The sequence below is a fragment of the Paroedura picta genome, chromosome 5 (assembly GCF_049243985.1).
Source record: "Paroedura picta isolate Pp20150507F chromosome 5, Ppicta_v3.0, whole genome shotgun sequence".
Classification (NCBI taxonomy): domain Eukaryota; kingdom Metazoa; phylum Chordata; class Lepidosauria; order Squamata; family Gekkonidae; genus Paroedura; species Paroedura picta.
Genome location: NC_135373.1, coordinates 95,693,816 through 95,713,376, shown reverse-complemented (window position 1 = coordinate 95,713,376; position 19,561 = coordinate 95,693,816). Strand labels below are relative to the sequence as shown.

Sequence of the window (19,561 nt, the reverse complement as noted above, 5' to 3'; positions counted from 1 at the left end):
CAATTATCACGTGGCTGGGAGACGTAAGCAGGCGGCGGCGGCGAGGGCTGGTCTGAGTTGAGAACGCTGCAAGGGAGCGGCGGGCGGGCGCAGGCGGAGAATGCGGGATAATTTCATTGTCACGCGAAATGCACAAGAAAGGGCGCGGAAGGGAGAAGTGGGCTCTTCCTTGTATGCTTCTCTCCTGGCCTGATCAGCTCATGGGCTTGGCCTCCGCCTTCTTATAGTCTTCCTTTCACTTGGCGGAACGCTTCAAATATTGGTTTTTGAGCAGAGGCATGAGAAGAGCTCTGCTAAGGCACGCGGTGGAAGCCAAGCGGAGCCCTGCCCTGGTCGTTATGCATCTTTGGTTAGGAGTTGCTGTGCTCGTGGTGCCTGATAGGTAGGCTTAAGATTGCCGCTTTATTTATATATATATATATATTTCATTCATTGTGCTTTAGAGATAGGGCTACTTCCTCCTCCTCTCTGCGGCTTCTTTCAAGCAACTGGAAAGAACAGAGGACAATGGTCTTGAGCAAGGGGGCATGGCCATGCGAAGGAGTCACAATCTTCACCGCCAAACCATACTGTTCTCCGGGACAATTTAATGAAAGCGTTTCCTGGTGCTTTAGAAATGTGTCCAAGCCCCGGCTGCTTGAGGTACTGGAGTTAGTGTGCCAGAAGTGTCATCGGTGGACTGGAGGGAAAACCCCATTGAATCAGGAAATGTTAACTAGTGTGATTTCCCTCTGGATGCTTGCACACTTGCTAAATAATGCAGTTCCAATCCGCCTCAAGTGACAGCTTGCAAGGGGTTTTTGTTGTTTCCCAGTAAAATCCATTTGCAAAGTGCCTTGGAAGTGGATTGAAAGCACGTTCTTCAAAAGGTGAAAGTGCCCTGCCACTTACCTCGTGGAGGTATTAGAAACAGGGATTAATGCTGGCCTTGAAGAAAAGCTATGATGGACTTTTCTTTTTTACTTTCACCCTAGCAGGACACCCAAGTTCCTTCAGATTTGGGGGTGGCAGGACTCAAGTGCACAATTCTCAGGTAAGGGGAATGCAGGTACTGCAACAGCAACAGGAGAACGTGCAAATGCCTCCCTTCCCCTCCAGAAAAGCTTTCTGGGGAAAGAACCTATATATCAGTCAGGGTCCATGGGCCTTAATTTTGGGCCAGCAAGAATGCATGGCTCAGCTTTTGGCCAGCTGCAGCAACATTCCCTTCCTCTAAAGTTCCCATTGCCAACACCCCTTCATGTGTGTGCCCGGCATGAGGTGAGAGAGACACAGACAGACATATGCCCTCATCTGAACTCTAATAATAGAATCATTTTCCTTATAGATAGCCAAAATTGAACACAAAGGAAAAGAAAGGGCTAAATGTTGAGTGATCTCTCAAGTATATACCGCAATTGCAAATAATTTTTTATTATTTTGAAAAACTTAAGCAATCAGAACGGGGTCCCAAGGTCTCAATAAACCTATTTTTTCCCCTAAATCTTCAATGATTGCTTGCTATTCTCAGTATGGAGATTCTTTTTAGCAGTAATAGTTGTCACCTTGGCAATTGCTCCTGAATGATGGGGTTGCTATAGTGTCTGATGATGGCTGTGATTGGCTAAAGACTAGCTGGTATCTTAAGCTGTGTCATGAATTCAGGGTGTGGGAAGGTATGTGTGTGTGGTGGGGGTGTCCTTTGTTACTCCAGGGATGTTATGGATTTAATGTTATGTTAAGCCCCCCTACCTTTCTCACAAGCCCATGGTGCCATCTATTTATGTTCTGGCACTTGTGTTACGCCAGCTCAGATCCCATGTTTTCCCCACCTACACAGGCACAGTACTTAGTTGCCACTGTAAACCATTAAGAGTCAGGGCTTAAGACTGCTTCTCCTATTTTAGAAAGATGTGAATCAGAATCAAATAATTACAGTAACAAGAGTTTATTCAAATGGGTAGCCGTGTTGGTCTGAAGTAGCACAATAAAATCAGAGTCCAGTAGCACCTTTAAGACCAACAAAGATTTATTCAAGGCATGAGCTTTCAAGTGCAAGTCTGAGGAAGAGTGCTTGCACTTGAAAGCTCACACCTTGAATAAATCTTTGTTGGTCTTAAAGGTGCTACAGGACCCTGATTTTATTGTGGTAACAAGAGTTGTTCTAGGATAACACTTTATTTTTTCTCACCACCACAGAAATAGATCTTGTCATTGAACTTAAGAACCAGTTTTATACTACAGATAGAGTAGCAGAAGCAACATCAGTGGAAGGCCTGCGCCTCTGTGCCTTGTTGGCCCTCTGGGGTAAATCGCTGGCCGCTGTGTGAGACAGGATGCTGGACTAGATGGACCACTGGTCTGACTCTGCAGGGCTCTTCTTATATTCTTTGGAGCTTCCAAACCACACTTAACAGTGTGTGCTACCTAGAAAGTGTTGTCATCTCAATTTCATTGTGAAATAGATATTTATTCCTCATTTTGTTTCGGCTGTTGTAATGATAGATTACAGAAAGAATGCAGGGTTGAGCTTTTGAAAGTAGGGATAAAATAAACAAGTGCCGGGTCACTTGATAAAGTGTTCAAGCAGCATGTTGAAGATGGTGGATTTCATGTTTATGGTGCAATCCTGTGAACTGCTGCTCTGGCACTTGAGTTTGTGGAGCACTCAGGGCTCTTGCTGCGGGTGCCAAGAGATAACAAGAGCATCAAGAAATCAAATACAAATTCCAAAGCAGCATTTAAAGATATACTTTTTTTCACTGGTATTGATCTGCTGATTTTCCCCCTTTGTTCCCTTGCATCTATTCCGTATTCTTTAATTCTTTAAGTCTCTTCTTTTTTCTGGAGTGTCCAAACAATGCTAACAGTTTGTAGGCAAAGTGTTGTCATCTCAATTTATTGTGGAATGCTTCCAATGCTTAGATTGGCAGTTACTCTACAAATATTGCTTTCAGTAATATCAGTATGTTGGTTCATTTTACCTGTTTTGTTATTTTCATTTTTCTTTTGAAGACTTGACTGCACATCCCTTCCCAAAAACACTATCACAAGGGATCAGTAGAGAGAGGCATGTCTAGCTGTGGTCTGACAGATAAATCCATCTTGGTTATGACTCACTGTTCTTCTTAGTTTTACAGATGAAAGCATCTATAGTGATTACTTATGATGGTCATAATGTCATGTTTCATTGTGCCTGGTAACTCTGGTATGTTTTCTTCTAATAACAGGTTGACAGCAGGTCTTGTTGTAGGCCAACTAATAATATTCTGAGAAGGGAAGTGCTGAAATTTTGTGTTCTGTTCAGCTCATCATGCTAATTCTTAATTTCAAAAGACCAGATACTTACACCCATCTGAACTTTATCCTTTTGGCTTTAGAACTGGCATCCTTGTTTGTTTAAGTTTTTTGAGTTTCACCAGAGCAGATTTATAATTCAACCAGTTTGTTAACTCCAGATTAATATACAAGGAGGAGTTGATAAATGCTGACCAGGAAGCTAGTAAGAGAGCACAACTCTCAGTGTTAAGATTGTTGTTCCTTCATTTGACCTCAGTTTGTGCAGTGATTTTACATTCGGTCAGTCTCACTTATGTTTTTAGTCTGAACCAGTCCTGAATTTTGGGTGTCTTCAGCAAGATGCAGTTCAGCATAAGAACATAACAGCCCTGCTGGATTCATCTAGTCCAATAGACAGTTTTACAGAGTCCAACCACTTACTCTGAAAAGCCAGTAAACAGAGCATAGAAGACATAGTCCTAGAATCATGGAAGGGACCTCCTTGGATCATCTAGTCCAATCCCCTGCACTGTGCAGGACACTCACATCCCAATCGCTCATCCACTGTAACCAGCCACCCCCTTGAACCTTCACTGAATCAGCCTCTCCGTCAGATGGCTATATAGCCTCCGTTAAAAAATTTCCAAAGACTGAAAACCCCACCTCCCGAACTCCATTTCCACTGAGTAACCGTTCTGTCAGGAACTTCTTCTGGATGTTTAGACGGAATTTCTTTTGAATTAATTCCATCTCATTGGTTCTTGTCCGTCCCTCCATGGCAAGAGAGAGCAACTCTGCTCCATTCTCTACATCAGTGGTCCCCAACCTGTGGGCCGCGAAGGCCATGGCGCCGGGCCGCGGCTCCCTCTCCCCGCCCCCCCCCGCAGTGAAAAACTTCCCAGGCCGCAAGCTTGCGGCCCGGGAAGCTTCTTACTGCGGGAGGGCGGGGAGAGAGAATCAGGGCCGGGCCGCGCATCGCGCATGCGCAGCCCGTGCGGGCGCGGCCCGATGCACGGGCATGGCCCGCAGGCGCGGCCCGAGGTGTGGGCGTGGCCCGCGCGGGCACGGCCCGCGGGGGTGGTCCGTGCGGGCGCGGCCCGATGCCCTGCCAGTCCCCAGCCTCAGAAAGGTTGGGGCCAACTGCTCTACATGGCAGCCTTTTAAATACTTGAAGATGGTTATCAGATCCCCTCTCAGTTGTCTCCTCTCCTGTTAGAACTGTTCTTACTGAGCAGTTCTCTCAGAGCTCTTTCAGTCAGCTGGGTGACCTTGGACTTGTCACAGCCCTGATACTTAAAGTATGGTTCTAACTGAGCAGTCCTGTCAGAAGTTCTCTTAGCCTCATCTACTTCACAGGGTGTCTGTAGTGGGGAGAGGAAAGGAAGGTGATTATAAGCCACTTTGAGACTCCTTTAGGTAGTGAAGAGCAGGGTATAAAAACCAACTCATCTTCTCATCCAATATACCTAAGTGACCAGCAGTGGCAATGTTCAGAGTGGAGGAGATCGTAAACCGCACAGAAAGGGTACTTTGGACAAACAAACAAGGATGGAAACAAACATTATTGTAGCATATTGTTAACACTGCTCTGCTCAGATCCATTACAAGTTTCTGCTTCAGAACACAGAAATCAAAAAAGAGCCTCTACTCCTTCATCCAAGAGTATAAGGACCATCTTCCCCACAAAGTGCCTCAAAACTTTTCCTGCAGTTGTTTCCACATGCCCCCTACCCATACCTGCTTTGTCTCAAGAGCCCTGCCTCCCTCGACCGTTGCTCGCAGAATGTAGAAACAGTGTAGAAATGTGGGGAGAGGCCTGGAGATACTCAGGCAGCGTGTCACTGTACAATCAGCACCATACCATGACAGCATGGCAGCTGCGTCACTGTGTGATTCGATTGTGTAGGCTTTATGGTAGAGTCTGATACTGGGTGCTCTCCCACACATCCCCCAGTTCTTTCTAAATTTGCCCTTTCTTTTTTATATATTCTTTTATTATTGGTTATTGTTACACAGAAGAAGTAAGATTTAGCAAATACATTGAGCCCCCCTTATGGGATTTTAATGAATATATATTTTCTTGCCCCACCCTCAGTTCTATCTGCTGGGAAAGTCTGAGTAATAATGCCATTGTCCCTGAAATTCTTGTGTTGGTCTCCCGTTAACCTGACTAGTTAAGATTGGCCATTTTTGAAAGATCTGCAAGTTTATCCAACCAAGCCGATATCGAAGGTAGAGTCGACAGTTTCCATTCCTTTGCCAGAATCATTCTGGCCGCAGTCATGGCGTGAAAGAAGTTCTCTGCTTGGCGGGGTAGCTTTTCCAGACAGAGACTCAGCAGCATATACTCAGGTTTTAAGGAAACTTACAATTAAGCATTAACTGAAAAAGTTGCCCTTGAGCTAGTGTGAGATGCTGCCTAGTCAGGTGCTACCACACCAGCATTAGCAATGCCCTGGAGTAGGAAAGATCTGATGGAAAAGGAATACAGGTAGACTCGCTACTGACATAAGTGTACTCAGGAGTCACTGTCATGTGGCAACAATTCTGTGCAGCTGCCACCAGAGAATCCATGTTGCAGTTCTCATGGTACTTTCTTTGCCTCATTTCCCTTGCCTGCCACCCCCACCCCCCTCGCCAACAGGGTTTTTTCCAGGCTTTTTAAAATGGAATTGACATATAGTGTCAAAACTTTCTAATGATCTTTCTGTTAGCCTTTCTGCGTTAGCAGCTTATGAGTTATTTTTTAAGACCTTTTCATTACAGGGAGATGGGTGGAAGTATATTTCTGCAACAAAAAGGAATAGAGAATTATCTTTAAATAATGAAAACAGTTAAAATGTCATCACATTATTGCAGTATGTCAGTTGCCAATTTTTTAAAAAGAAAAGCCTCCAAAAACCTCCAGGGGTGATGGGAAATGGCAGCCAGGGCAGAGGCTGAGCTGAGGATGGGGAAATGGTGCCGAGATTTACCTTTCCCATCTACGCAGCATCCATCCATCCATCCATCCATCCATCCATCCATCCATCCATCCATCCATCCATCCATCCATCCATCCATCCATCCGATTATGGACTTCCAAGAAAAGTTTGGCCTAAGCAGGGGAAGACATAGAAAGAGGATTATTAGGGAAGGATGTTGTTTGGATGCTATTGAAAATCAGTTCGTTTTTATTCTTTGTCATTACTTTTAGCGCTGTTTTAATTGTGTTAATGATGTGGGGGTTTGTTGGTTTTAATGGCTTTTAGATGTGATTTTATTATGTATGTTAGCTGCCTTGCTGGCCATTATGAGGGCAGAAAGCCAAAATATAATTTTTTGTATAATAATTGGCTTCTATGTTATCCTTGAGAAACCATAAACTATTGTGCCAAAAGTGACTGATAGTGCCATCCTAAGCAGCATTACGCCCTTTTAAGCCCATTGATTCCCATGGACTTAGAAGGGTGTAACACTGCTTAGGATGGCCCCGTAGGTGGGATGATGTATTCCCACATAGTTCAGTTTGTGCCTCTTAACAATGGTATCGTTGTGCAAGGAAGCATAACTAACTGGATTAACCTGTATGAAGGTATGTGCCTCAGCTAATACTTTATTTGCAGCGCGAATAGTACTAAGCAGAACGCAAAACAAGCAAGCAGCTTATGGGGAAAAAATACCTTGCTTATATTACAGTGAACTGACAAAACATATCACATATTACTGAAATAGTGTATATCTCTTCTCCCTTCAGAAAGAAAACATATTTAAGTAATGCTGAAATTACATAACTGCTTTCAGGTTTCCAATAATATTTCTGAATATTAGCATTTTTCACACAAGGGCCTGTGAGTGTACTTTAGGGGTTTCACAAGCCCTTGTTAGGACAGAAGGTGATCCTTCCTTATGCCTATCCAATTTCTAAATGCAGATAGAGTGGTTTTCATATTTTATTCTGTGCAGTTCAAGAGTTCCCTAGAAGGTTATGAGGAGTTTCACAATGAAATCAGGAATTGCAGGATTAACTATAAATATTTATTTGCTGCCTTGCTTACTGGCCATTGAACTTCAACAATCTCCTCACAGATTTCTTTATATGGTCCCCATTGGTAAAAAAAAAATGAATTGGATTCTAGCAACTTTTGAAGGAAGCAGAATGCAGTGGTTTAAACTTTAAATGGCTCAGGAACCTATATGAACCAGTTTGGTTTGCTGTTTGGTTCATGGTTGAACCATGAACCAAACTGTAAAAATGCAGCTTGTGCCCATGCCTAGTTAGTGTTATTTTCTTGCTATTAAATCGCAGAGACTGAGTTGCTTAGTGATACCATTTTTACAAAGGTCTGTTTACTTATGTACACATAACTTCAAAGACCCATGGACTGGGGCACTGCTCACTTAGACCCCTAGGCTTAGGTTCTTGACATTGCGGCTAGCTTATTACACTTTCTTTTGTTCATTTGTCGCTACTGATGATTGATCTGTTATAATGGAACCCAACACTGAATTATGCAGAATATAAACATTGTTTTTAAAGAGGTTGAGTAGGAGGGAGGATGTGTTTGCCCTAGGGAACTCCTGTAATCCTTTTATATTCATCTTCCATCATCTTGTGCAGCCCTATATTAGGAATTGTACTTGCAGCCTGGCCATGGGCATTTTTTCTTGCTTTTTCAAAAAAAATTGAGAATATGTTCATTACTGATTTTGTTCTGATACTTTAACATATTTATGTCCAGTCTTGTCCTCAGTGTTGTGATGGGACCTGGGTGATGTTTACATGGATTTCCAAGAGGAACCAGTCTCCCACCCTGTAGCCCGCTCTCCCTGCTGGGATGACTTTCTCAAGGAAATCAGGATGCTTCGTTCTATTTGGAGCCAGCGCATGCGTGGGTTTTCGCACCAAATGCTTCATGTACTTCAGAGGCGGGATGCCCTCTTCACCCAGTTTCTTTTTTTGCCGCCACTTGAATGGGATATTTTTCTAGTGAGTTCCATTTTGTTTTGTCATCAGTACTGAGTATTGAGTTTCTTCTTACACTTTTCAAAGATTAATTAAATACAGAAGAATAATCTTTGCAGTTGGTGAGAAGACTCGTCATTTGATAATCGATTTGAGACCATTTTTCTGGTCTCCATGGCATCCAAACGACTCTTCAAAAATGCTTGTGGCACCAAAATGCCTAATAGTGGCATAGTGTTTGTTGTACTTGGGGAAAACCTATACTGTCTTGGTATGTGCTATATCCAATCGTTTCACCCCTAAGGCTCGCTCGTATAGAACTTCCAGGCTAAAAGCAGCCCTTTGGGAGAAGGACTTGCCTAGTCACAATTCTGCTCAACCAAAATCTGTGTCTGGATTGGAAGCTGCATTTCCAACTATTCCAGCCCCATTGGGTGGATTGCATTCCGGCTCCTCCTTGGTTGACTCGGTTCCAATGGTCTCAACAACCAAGACCCCCCACCCCTATTCCACCAAAAAGAGCAGCTTCAGTAGTGCCTGAGCTAGAAGGGTCATGACCAGCTCCGCTTTCTCCATAGCTATCCAAAAAGGCTAGGTCCAGATTGGAACTGCTCATGAAGAAATATAAACACGAGAAAGCCAAGTCGGCCAGCAAAGTGCTGAGATTGGTATTATACAAAAAAAAGTCTTGGATTTGGACCCAGGCATGATGGTAAATTCACCATATACTCTCATCATTCCACATAGCATTGATTTCAGACTCCTCATCTGGTGCTAATGATGACCAGTCCAGTTTTCCCTTCTAGGCAATTCATGTTATATAACCCTTTCCTATTTGAACCACTGGGAACAACATCACCACCACTGTTGGAAGAACATGATCCTGCAATGGAATTTTCACATGACCTAGTCACTTGATGTCCATTCTGTTTATCATGATGATATCAAAGAACAAACTTCAATAACTTCCCACTGTAACCCAGAGAGTGCCTTGGATCCATCCCCATTGGGAATTCGATGCCAGTTGCATCCAGAGAGGACCTTTAGCAAACAGGTATTATGTATGGCTGAGGTTCTTGAGTTAGACATTGCAACATCTGATACTCGCCCAAAGTGCAAGATCTTGAGTCACTGATATTTGGATACTCCCAGTACAATAACATTCCCAATTTTAAAGACCTTGTCTGATCTTACCGTCTCTATATGGGAGAAACCAGCTTTGGTTCAGGCCACTCCCCAGAAGCTGGAGAAAGAGTGAACTAGATTACATCAGAGTATTTGTCAACACATCTACTATATCATCTTCCTGTGCCCCCCCCCCTTCCTTTGCCACCCTCAGCCATCTGGATCACCTCCATTCTGTTCCCTTGTAAGAATCACAGAGGCAGCTGTTTGTGCTTAATCATTCTTTTTCATTTATTTTTTGCTCCTCCTTACATTCCCGTTCCTCCTTTTTATATTCCCCTTCAAACTCCACCCCTCCCTCTTAGATGGGCATACTCACCCCCTCAATTTGTTCCACTCAACACAGGGCATCAGCCATTTCCAGAACAGCCATTCTTCCAGGTAAGTCTCTTCTTTTTACAGGACCCGTTCACATGTTATTCTCTGGTCCCTCTGCTGATTGCCTGCCCTTTGTGGGTGGAGTAGGTGCAGGGTTATGCCTTAGAACTCCTCATCTATTCCCTGCAGCTGGGCACGCGTAGCACTCTTTGTCTTCACAGCCAGGAACACGGCATCACGACTTTTCCTGCAGCTCTCTCCTCCTGTAAGTCCTTTCTCCTTCTCTTTTGTCTTGCCTTTTCCCTCTCCGCCTCACTCCTTCCCCGTCTGCCCTTTCTGGGATGGTTCCAGGGTGTCCGGAGCTTGTCTCTCCCCCAGCCGTATCAGCTCCCCTGTCACCTCTGCCTTCCACCCATTCCTTTTGGCTTCCTAGTCCAGGGATGCGAGGGTTTTGAGAGCTGACTCCTGAGTGTTCTTGCCCATCCCCAGACACACCTCCCCCCTGGGGCTTTGGGCTCCCCCACGGTCAACATTGAACAGCCTGGAGAGGAAGTCCATATTACGGTGGGCTTGTCGTGGCCAATGGATGACCTGATAGGAAAAAGGAGAGAGAGATACCACTTCATAATGCAGGCATTGTTATCTTTGGCTTTGGACATCTATTTTAGGGGTTCATGGTCCATTACCAAGGTAATCCTTTTATCTTCCCTCTCAATGGTAGAATATCTGGTCTCGGGCGGGCTACGTTTCCAGCTGAGGAACAACATAGGTTGCTCTTCCCCTTGAATCTCTTGAGACAGCATCACCCCTATCCCATTTTGTGAAGCATCGGTGTGTACTAGGAATGGCCAGTCAAAGTCTGGATTCAGTAGCACCACTTCTTGGGAAAGACTGGCCCGTAGATCCTCAAAGACTGTGTCCCTTTCTGAGGTCCAGTGTATCCAACTGGGCTGTGTTTTCTGCAGTGTATCTTCAGGATGCCTAAAGTGCCCACATTCTCTACCACTGTGGCGTCAGGTTGCATGCCCCCCCTTTGCCACCCTCAGCTGTCTTGATCACCTTGGTTCCATTCCCTTGTAAGAATCACAGAGGCAGTGGTTTGTGCTTAGTCGTTCTTTCTCATTTATTTTTTGTGCTCCCCCTTACATTCCCATTCCTCCCTTTTATATTCCCCTTCAATCTCCATCCCCTCCCTCTTAGACAGGAGTTCCTGCCCCCTCGACTTGTTCCTCTTGACACAGGGCGTTGCCCACTTTTGTGACAGCCGTTCTCCCAGGTAAGTCTCCCCTCTTCTCTTCTTAGGTCCCGTTCTCTGTTCACCTCTCTAGTCCCTCTGCTGCTTGCCTTCACAGTATGCACCCTCCTTTGGCTTCCTAGTCTGGGAACACACGGGATTTGAGCCCCCCCCCCCAAGGGTCTTTGCCCATCCCCAGACACTTCCATTATTTTTGAAGACAAGCTCAGCACTGACCAGACCAGTATACATCCCCTACTGAGAGTTGGAGACTGGAACCCTGGGCAGAAAATTTTATTATTCCTATATTTTCGTATAACCAGCTATCTGGCCATAATGGGTAGTTATCAGCTTTTCCTTTGGGAAAGCCTTTCGAAATACCTTGACTACCAGATGAGTCCAAAGTTAATTCGGTCAAGAGCCATAAAGCTTTCTGAACAAGGAATTAACACTGTAGCCGTTTCCGTCGCTCGCACTGAAAGAATATGTGCTCTATAGATTCGGGTGGGTTAACTGTACAAGTGCAGAGCCTCTCTGAATAACAGACTTTTAAATATTGACCTTTGGTTATTAGTGTTGGTAATAAATGTAGGCATGCTATCATGAAGCATCTTCTCAGAGAAGGCAAAGTCAGTGATGAAAAATATTCCAGTGTTCTTCCCACAAAAGGGAAGATATCAAAAGAGATCAGGAAGCATGTTCTACGAATTTATGAATAATTGTCTCTAACCAAGGAGAGAAAAGGCTAATGTTTAACATCAAATAAATTAAACTCCCTGCTGCTATGTGTTTTTACTAAGTATATGGCTGTGGTAGCTGAATTTTTGCATATACAATATTACTCTATCTTTCCTTGATGACTGTCTTTTGTTGGCTCGCACTCAAGAATCTTTAGGTGCTCAATTACGCAAGGTGGTTCCCTTATGTGGTGCCCTAGATTAGGTAGTTAATTGGAAAAAATCCTACTTGTACATTTTCAGAAAGTTCAATTCATTGGGGCTGTCCCTGATGCTACTCAGGGTAGGGCCTTTTTGCCCCCAGTAAGAGCCAGAAGCCTCAGAGTTATGGTATGGAATTGTACCAGGAAGTGATAGCAATGAGAGCTATCCAACTTTTGCTGGGGCTTATGGCTTCTACAACTGCTGCAGTACCACTTGGTACGAGACATACAAGTGTGGTTTCTCAAAAATTCCAATAAATACCTTCCAGGGGGCTACTTTTGATGGTGGTTAGATGTCTGCACATGGTTGCAGGATTCAAAGCTCTCAATGGGGGGGGGGGTTTGGTTTTTGAGTTCCCCAGATCACTAACCATAGATGCCTCTTTAGAGGGCTGCGGGGTACATTGCTAGGGCATGTCAGCTCAGGGTAAGTGGGCCCTGATCCAAGAGAAACTACATATTAATGTCCTGGAGCTTCGTGCACTTAGGTTTTCCCTAACCTCTTCCTTAGATGTTCTTGCAGATAAGAAAGTATTAGTGCTGACAGATAACACCATGGCTATGATTTATATTAACAAACAGGGAAGGATAAGTTCCCAGCAACTGTGCTGATTAGTAATTGCAGCATGAAAAATACTCCCAATGCTATTGATCTAGCAGAGATGCTAAATACAAAAGCAGGCAGATTAAGCAGGGTATACCAAACAAAGTGCGTGTGGTCCATACAGAACAAATATATTGAGATTTTCTGAATTTGGGGGATACTCTCAGTTGGACCTCTTTGCCATGGCCCAGGCCAAAAAGACTCTGCCAGGCTAAGCAATATTGCCAGGCTAAGCAGACATAATTGGGGGGATGCATTACAGATTTCTTGGTCGGGAATGCTCATTCACACTTCCCCCTCTCTTTTCTGTTTCTGAGCAGGATGATAGAGAAGATGCTGTTGGAAGGTACAAACTGCATTCTGGTGGCTCCATTTTGGCCCAGGCAGATTTGGTTCTCAAAGCTGTTGCACCTGGTGAGAGACTACATTCTCCCCCGCCCTCCTGCCCCGGACTTGCTTATATACATGTCCCTGCGGCACCATGATTTGATTCGGCTGCGTTCTACCATAAGAAATTCCTTTTCCCAAGGGGTCAGAGCAGTTTTGTTACAGGCTAGGAAGCCTTCAACTAGACATAGGAAATGGATCCATTTCAAGGCTTGGGCTTCTGCTAAAGGCAAGGACCCATTCACTTCCCCATTACATGTTTATTATTTTAATTCATTTGGGCTCAGTGGTGTCCTCAGTACAGACTTGTATAATAAACACTGTGGCTTTTCATGAGGAGGTTCAAAGTACCACTGTTTGGTACATCAGTCGACACAGCAGTTAATGTTTCTAATGTGGGCCTTTGGTGTTAGCCACCCTCATGAAGCCCACCTTCAAGCCATTGGCTGCTTGTTTATTAGGACTACTTTCTATGAAGGTGGCACTGCTGGTCACAGTTACCTCAGCTAGGAGGGTTGGAGAGTTAATGGATCTTAGGGTGAGTCCACCTTTTCATAAAATCTTTAACAAGGGGGTGATTCTTCACCCCAAGTTAGACTTCCTCCCCATGGTCTTTTTCCAGGTCCCACCTGGCTCAAGAAATTATTTTACCAGTTTTCCTCCCCACCCCAAGCTCTCAGACAGATGTTAGGAGGGCCATTCTATATTACTTAGAAAGAGCCAAACATTTCTGGAAATCCAAGGTTTTATTTATTTATTTATTTATTTATTTATTTATTTATTTATTTATTTATTTATTTATCATACTTATATACCGCCCTCCCCGGAGGCTCAGGGCGGTTTACATCATAACAGAGAACAATACATAAAACAGTCTGTAACATGTATAACTGATAACTAATAATTGTAACCAAAATAACAGCACAATATAACGGTTTTATTTATTTATTTGTTAATGGGACCCTTAGAAAGATAGGGCAGCTTTGGCACAGTCATTGGCCCTATGGGTGGTGACTGTAATTCATTCCAGTTATAAGATGGCAAAAGTCTCATGTCTTCTTGATGCTAAAGCTCATTCAACTGGAGCACAGGGCTCATCTGAAGTGTTCCATAGCCAGATGCCACTACTAAATGTCTGCAAGTCAGTGACCTGGTCATAAGAGAATATTATGTTCTGGACTTGCAGGCAAGAAAAGAAGCAGTGCTGCAGGCTCTGTTCCAGTGAGAACCTCCTGAAGTGAGCGGCTCACTAGTGTTGCGGGTGTGGGGCTGCCCAAGAATACAAAAGATGAATGCAGAGTTGCATTTATTTGTAACTGTTGTTCATTAACATCTTCTGTGCAGACACACATTCCTTCTTCCCTCCTTCCTGCCCTTATGAGCTCTCATTGGCATGTTATTTTTAAAAACTGAGTGTGATACAAGAGAATTCACTACATTTACTACATTTTTTTCTGAATATTATTTCAGATTGATTAGGAGGAAGAAGAAACTCAAGAGAGGGAATGGAATTGTGTCAGGGAAGTGTAAAAAATGATCATGCAAGGCATGTGTGTTGAACTTCCATAAAAAGAGTTTACTTAGAGAATTAAGGAATGGTTACATGAATAAAAGAAAATAACATCCTGTTGCTTGAGGTATTCTGGGCAAATGTTTTGCTTCATGTGTGAGCAGTGCTCCAAAACTGGGTGGGTGGGAGATACACGTCAATGATGTACTTGACCTAGTCTCCTAGTGATAGGCAACCCTGCCGAAAAGGAACTTGCTTTTTCTGTCCTGAAGAGGAAAGGTAAAGGCTAATGCTACAACTGCACCAAGGGATGGACTGGCCATTAATCTCACCAGAGGAATTCCTGTTGGACCTCTTTGTTGAAGGGCCAGTGGTCAGTCTAAAGGGGCCAAGAGTCATGTGGAGGCATCTACAAAGAAACAGAGTGGAAGGAGAGAAAAGGAGTCCAGCAAAGGTGATGGGCAGAAGGAAGGGACCTGCCCTGGAAGGGCTACCTAGGACCCCCTTCCTCAGCAGACTGCCACTGGTTCTCTGGACTCCTTTTACAGCTCCAGCCTAGACCAGGTTTGCCTTTTTTTTTTTTTTTACCATGATCTCAGAGCTGCTACTTCTCTTGCCTAGTACTGCAGCCAGTACATGATGCAAGTTCATTTGAAGTAATTCTCCTGGAAATAAGAGCACGTAAATCACAAGAACTGCTTCAGTGTGAGCATAGGAGGAATATTGTTTATTCCAGTGGGTGAGGCTGGACTCAGAAGTGAAAGTAAGGCAGAATCTTCCTCCATTCCCTTTCAAATAACATGACCTACTTTTTGGAAACCTTAAAAGACTGTTCTCAACATGTTTTGAGCATGTTATCTTACCTTCTGTATCTTTTATCTCATCTTTTATCTTCTGTATCTTTTACCATAAGGTGAGATAGAGGCTTGAATCTCTAACCTGTTGTTATCCTTTATGTGTCAACTGTTCAAGGCTCTAACATAAGGAACCTTGTCTGATTTATGATGCAGTTCCTCACTTTCCCCGTCCCCTTCTCCCCTTTCATTCCTTTCAGATGAATAAGTGAGTCTTTAATGTCACCGGATTTCTGTAATGTGATAAAGAGTTTACATAGCGTAGATTCAGGAACTGCATGCCTCTGATTCAAACAAAACTATATTTGCTGGCCCAGGGGCAAGGAAGACGAAGAAGAAGAAGACGACGACGATGGCTGAGAGAGTCCTGATATCACTGCTCGGTAGGAACAACTTTATCAGTGCTGTGGCGAGCCCAAGGTCACCCAGCTGCCTGCATGTGGGATAGAAACAGTATATAAAACCAGTTTTGGATAAATCCAGTCACAATTTTATTGAATTACAACTGCAGGAACATTGGTGCAACATGGGGACGGATTCTGCATTGGGAAACCTTTCTGCCACTCTATATACCTGTCCCTGCCTAGGCTGTCGGCTGGGGAGGAACGGTGGAATGGCAAGTCCTGGAATCTGCATGGTTGTCCAAGTCAAACCTTATTGCATTAGGCCATAGGTTATTGCAACCGGAATATGCATGGTTGCTGGCCACTGTGTGGTTCCCTTGCCACGTGGTGAGAGTCAGCCGACAGCCCCCAAACAGGGCCATGCTGCTCAATGGCTCTACATCCAAGACCTCTTAAGGGAGTCCCCAAAACAGGAGACAAGCAGGCATGTATAGCCTTCCCCACAGAGGATCCAGCCCAGTGCCCAAACCACCCCAAAAACTGACGAAGAGAAGTGAAACAAGCAGAAATACTGAGCTCAATTCATAACAACTGAGAACGCGGGAAGGGTGGGCTGAGAAATAGAGCCCATTGAGGGTGAGGTCCCCATAGCTGCCCATCTAAATAGAGGAGGGGAGGATTGGAGTGAGAATTAAAATCCAGGTCCACTCAGAGCTCCTCCCGTCCCCAAGCCAGGCTAGTATGCATAAGCGTGCGATTGGCTGGCCTGGGGCAGCCACAGGAACCTTGCCCCGCCCAACCCACACAACAGTCCTGGAGCCTGCAAAAGCCTTCCTTTGCACCCCTTTCCTTTGCAAATGTGGTCTGCTGGACAAGTTCAGGCCACTGCCTCCCAGCAGCAGACCTTGATTGGATTTTCTTGCAAGTTCCAGGCAAGTGTTCTTTTGAACCTATCTGGCAATTGTGCAGAATATGAAGTCTGCTGCAGCAAACTAAACAATTTTTGGATTTTTAAGATGAACAAATTTTATTCTAGTAGAAGTTTTTCTGAGCTAGATAGAGCCTAATTTGTCCCCCAAAATCTTATTCGCCCACACAGTTATGACACTCAATTATATAAAAGAATTAGAATTATTATAATGCTTTCCCCAAAGGCATTTATTCATTAATACTCCCGGAAGAGCTACAGGACCTGTTGGAGTTGTCAACTTTCCGCAGGGCCTGCAAGACAGAGCTCTTCCACCAGGCATTTGGTTGAGGTGGGGTCCCAATATTTGATCTGGACTCCCTGTGTCCATCTGCTTGCTCCCGGTTGGACGAGGGGAATAGATAGCCAGTGGGCTTTTTTCACCAGCCGCCTTGGTATTCATGGTTTTATGCATTGTTATTAGGGGAATAAGTGGGTTTTATTGTACTTTTATTCTTTTACTGTTGTAAACCGCCATGAGCCCAGTCGGGAATGGCAGTATATAAATTTAAGAAATAAATAAATAATTTATATATTATTTGTGTCCTCTTAGATTTTACCTGCTTTCTTGGTTTTTGTGAATCACTTCTCTTTGCCCGTTCTGCCTCCCAAATAGAGATGCTTTCATTCTCCATATATTTTGGCCCAACTGGATAAGAAAATGTAGAAAAGTCAAAGATGGCCCTGTGATCACAGATACCCAGATTCCCTTTCATGTAAGCCCTAGTAGTCTTTTATGGAGAGTCTGGAAGGCATTGAGGTTGGATCCTTGGTGCTGACAGTGGAACTCTAGGAACAATATATCATGCAGAGTGAGTGATAAGTCTTCAGAGTTCTTTGCTGGATGCATTGCTTATTGGATGTTTACTCTCTTTCAAATATCTAACTTTCTTGATAAGGATGAAAGTCAACAAAGGTGTTTCAAAATCCCAATGGTGTGAAAAATAGAAGAAGGGTTGTTTTTTATACCCAGCTTTTCACTACCCATAGGAGTCTCAAAGCCCCTTACAATTGCTTTCCCTTCCCCTCCCCAGAACAGACACCCTGTGAGGTAGGTGAGGCTGAGAGATCTCTGACAGGACTGCTTTGTGAGAACAGCACCACCAGGGCTGTAACTAGCCTAAGGTCACCCAGCTTAGTGGGTAGAGTGGAGGAGTGAGGAATCAAACCTGGCTTACCAGATTAGAAACTGCCACTCTTAACCACTTCACCAAGCTCCATGGCAAAGTGTGGTCATGAGATATCTCCATTTTTCCTGTTATGTACAATAGAAAAATTACTTGCTAAACATGTTCTGAGTTATTCACACCTATAAAATGACTCCTATCCCAAATGTATATTGGCCTCTGCAATATGGGAAGACACCTTTGTCAAAGAAGTCATGAATGTTACCAGGAAACTATTTCTCCCACTTAACCATGTCAAATTCAGGTCTAACCTACTGGCATTATGCAAATAAAGTACACCATTCTGAGACAGCTGGGCCAAGAGGGGTGGTTTTATAAATCAAATTAAAAATAAATAAATGGACATTAACCTTAACACATGAGCAGAGCTACAGTGTCCCTGAGATAGGCTTGCTTTAGGGCAGAATTACATGCTATATGTTTCTCCATCATTATTTTAAAGTATTTTTACAATGTGGTAGCCTGCTCCATGATTTAACAGAAACCCCCTGCAGGGGAAGTTGCTAAGGGCTGACAAAGCAGCTTAGGGTGTGCCTTTTAACAGATGGAGATAGCAGAAGTGTTGTTGGTTGTAGGAGGCAGAAGGTTGTGGCAAAACAATATGTCAACACATGCATACTTAATTGTCTTGGGACACAGACTGTGTGTGTAAAAATAGCTTTCTCTGATGATTTCAAAGAGATGAACTGGTAAGTCATTGAGTACTCCAGTAAATCTAATTGCCACTCTCGAAGGTAAGGGAATTAGCTATTAGCTGTGAGGCTTTTGCAAGCCATTTTGCCGATAAAATCTGATCACTCTGCCATGGCTTGCCCCCAACAATTAATACAGAAAGGAAACTGGAGGTCCCCTTGGCCGTCTTTGGAGGTGATTTTCGACAGCTTCAGGTGCCTGTCCCAGGACAAACTTGATAGGCAATTGGCTCAGTGAGGCCAACCACATGCCCATTGAACCTCTGCCTCTTATGGCTCCTAAAAACAGCCAATGAGTGGATGGGAGGTCATCAACCTTTCTCTTTCTTTGGGGCAATTCCTGGAGTGGCTGATGGGAGCTGTGTTTCAGCCTCTCTTGAAGAAGCAATTGCTAGACCCACGGGTCCTCGCGAGGTACCGTCCCGTTTTTCACCTAGCATTCTTGGGAAAGGCCACCACAGACCAACTTCTAGCGTACCTAGAGGAAACTTCGATCCTGGACTCCTTTCAGTCATGCTTCTGACCTGGCCATGGGGTAGAGGTGGTGTTAGTCACCCTGATGGATGACCTTCGGAGACAGCTGGACCGAGGCAGATCAGATCTGCCCATGATGCTAGACCTGACAGCAGCATTTGACGTTGTCGATCATGGGCTGCTAGCTTGCTGCCTCATCAAAGCCAGGATTTGGGGGACAGCACTCATAGAATAGAATAATAGAATCATAGAGTTGGAAGGGGCCATACAGGCCATCTAGTCCAACCCCCTGCTCAACGCAGGATTAGCCCTAAGCATCCTAAAGCATCCAAGAAAAGTGTGTATCCAACCTTTGCTTATCCAAGTGTGTATCCAACCTTGCCACTAAAGTGGCTAGTCTCCTTCCTCTGGTACCGAAGACAGAGTAGCAGTCAGAGAGGATTAATCCCATAGCTGGATGCTCCAATGTAGTGTCCTGAAGTAGGCAGTCCTTTCCCCAATGCTTTTGAACATTTTCATGCACCCTCTTGCCCAGCTGGTCCAAAGGTTTCGGCTTCCAATTTAGTTGGGATTGGTATACATACGCTTTTCTCTGAGGTAGAGACAAATGCTCTACCTCAAAGAAGATGATGTCCCAAGATGCTTCCATGTTTGAGAGGACA

General features: G+C 44.2%; 1 long non-coding RNA gene across 2 annotated transcripts; it reads left to right on the top strand.

Annotated features, from left to right (window-relative positions):
* Positions 1-102: 102 nt before the first annotated feature.
* Positions 103-17,039, top strand: LOC143838204 (uncharacterized). 2 transcript variants are annotated; one of them, XR_013231297.1, is made up of 4 exons: positions 103-382; positions 975-1,033; positions 7,980-12,898; positions 14,342-17,039. It is a non-coding gene; the product is annotated as an uncharacterized LOC143838204 (long non-coding RNA). The 2 variants fall into 2 exon arrangements; XR_013231298.1 differs by lacking the exon at positions 975-1,033.
* The last annotated feature ends 2,522 nt before the right edge of the window (positions 17,040-19,561 follow it).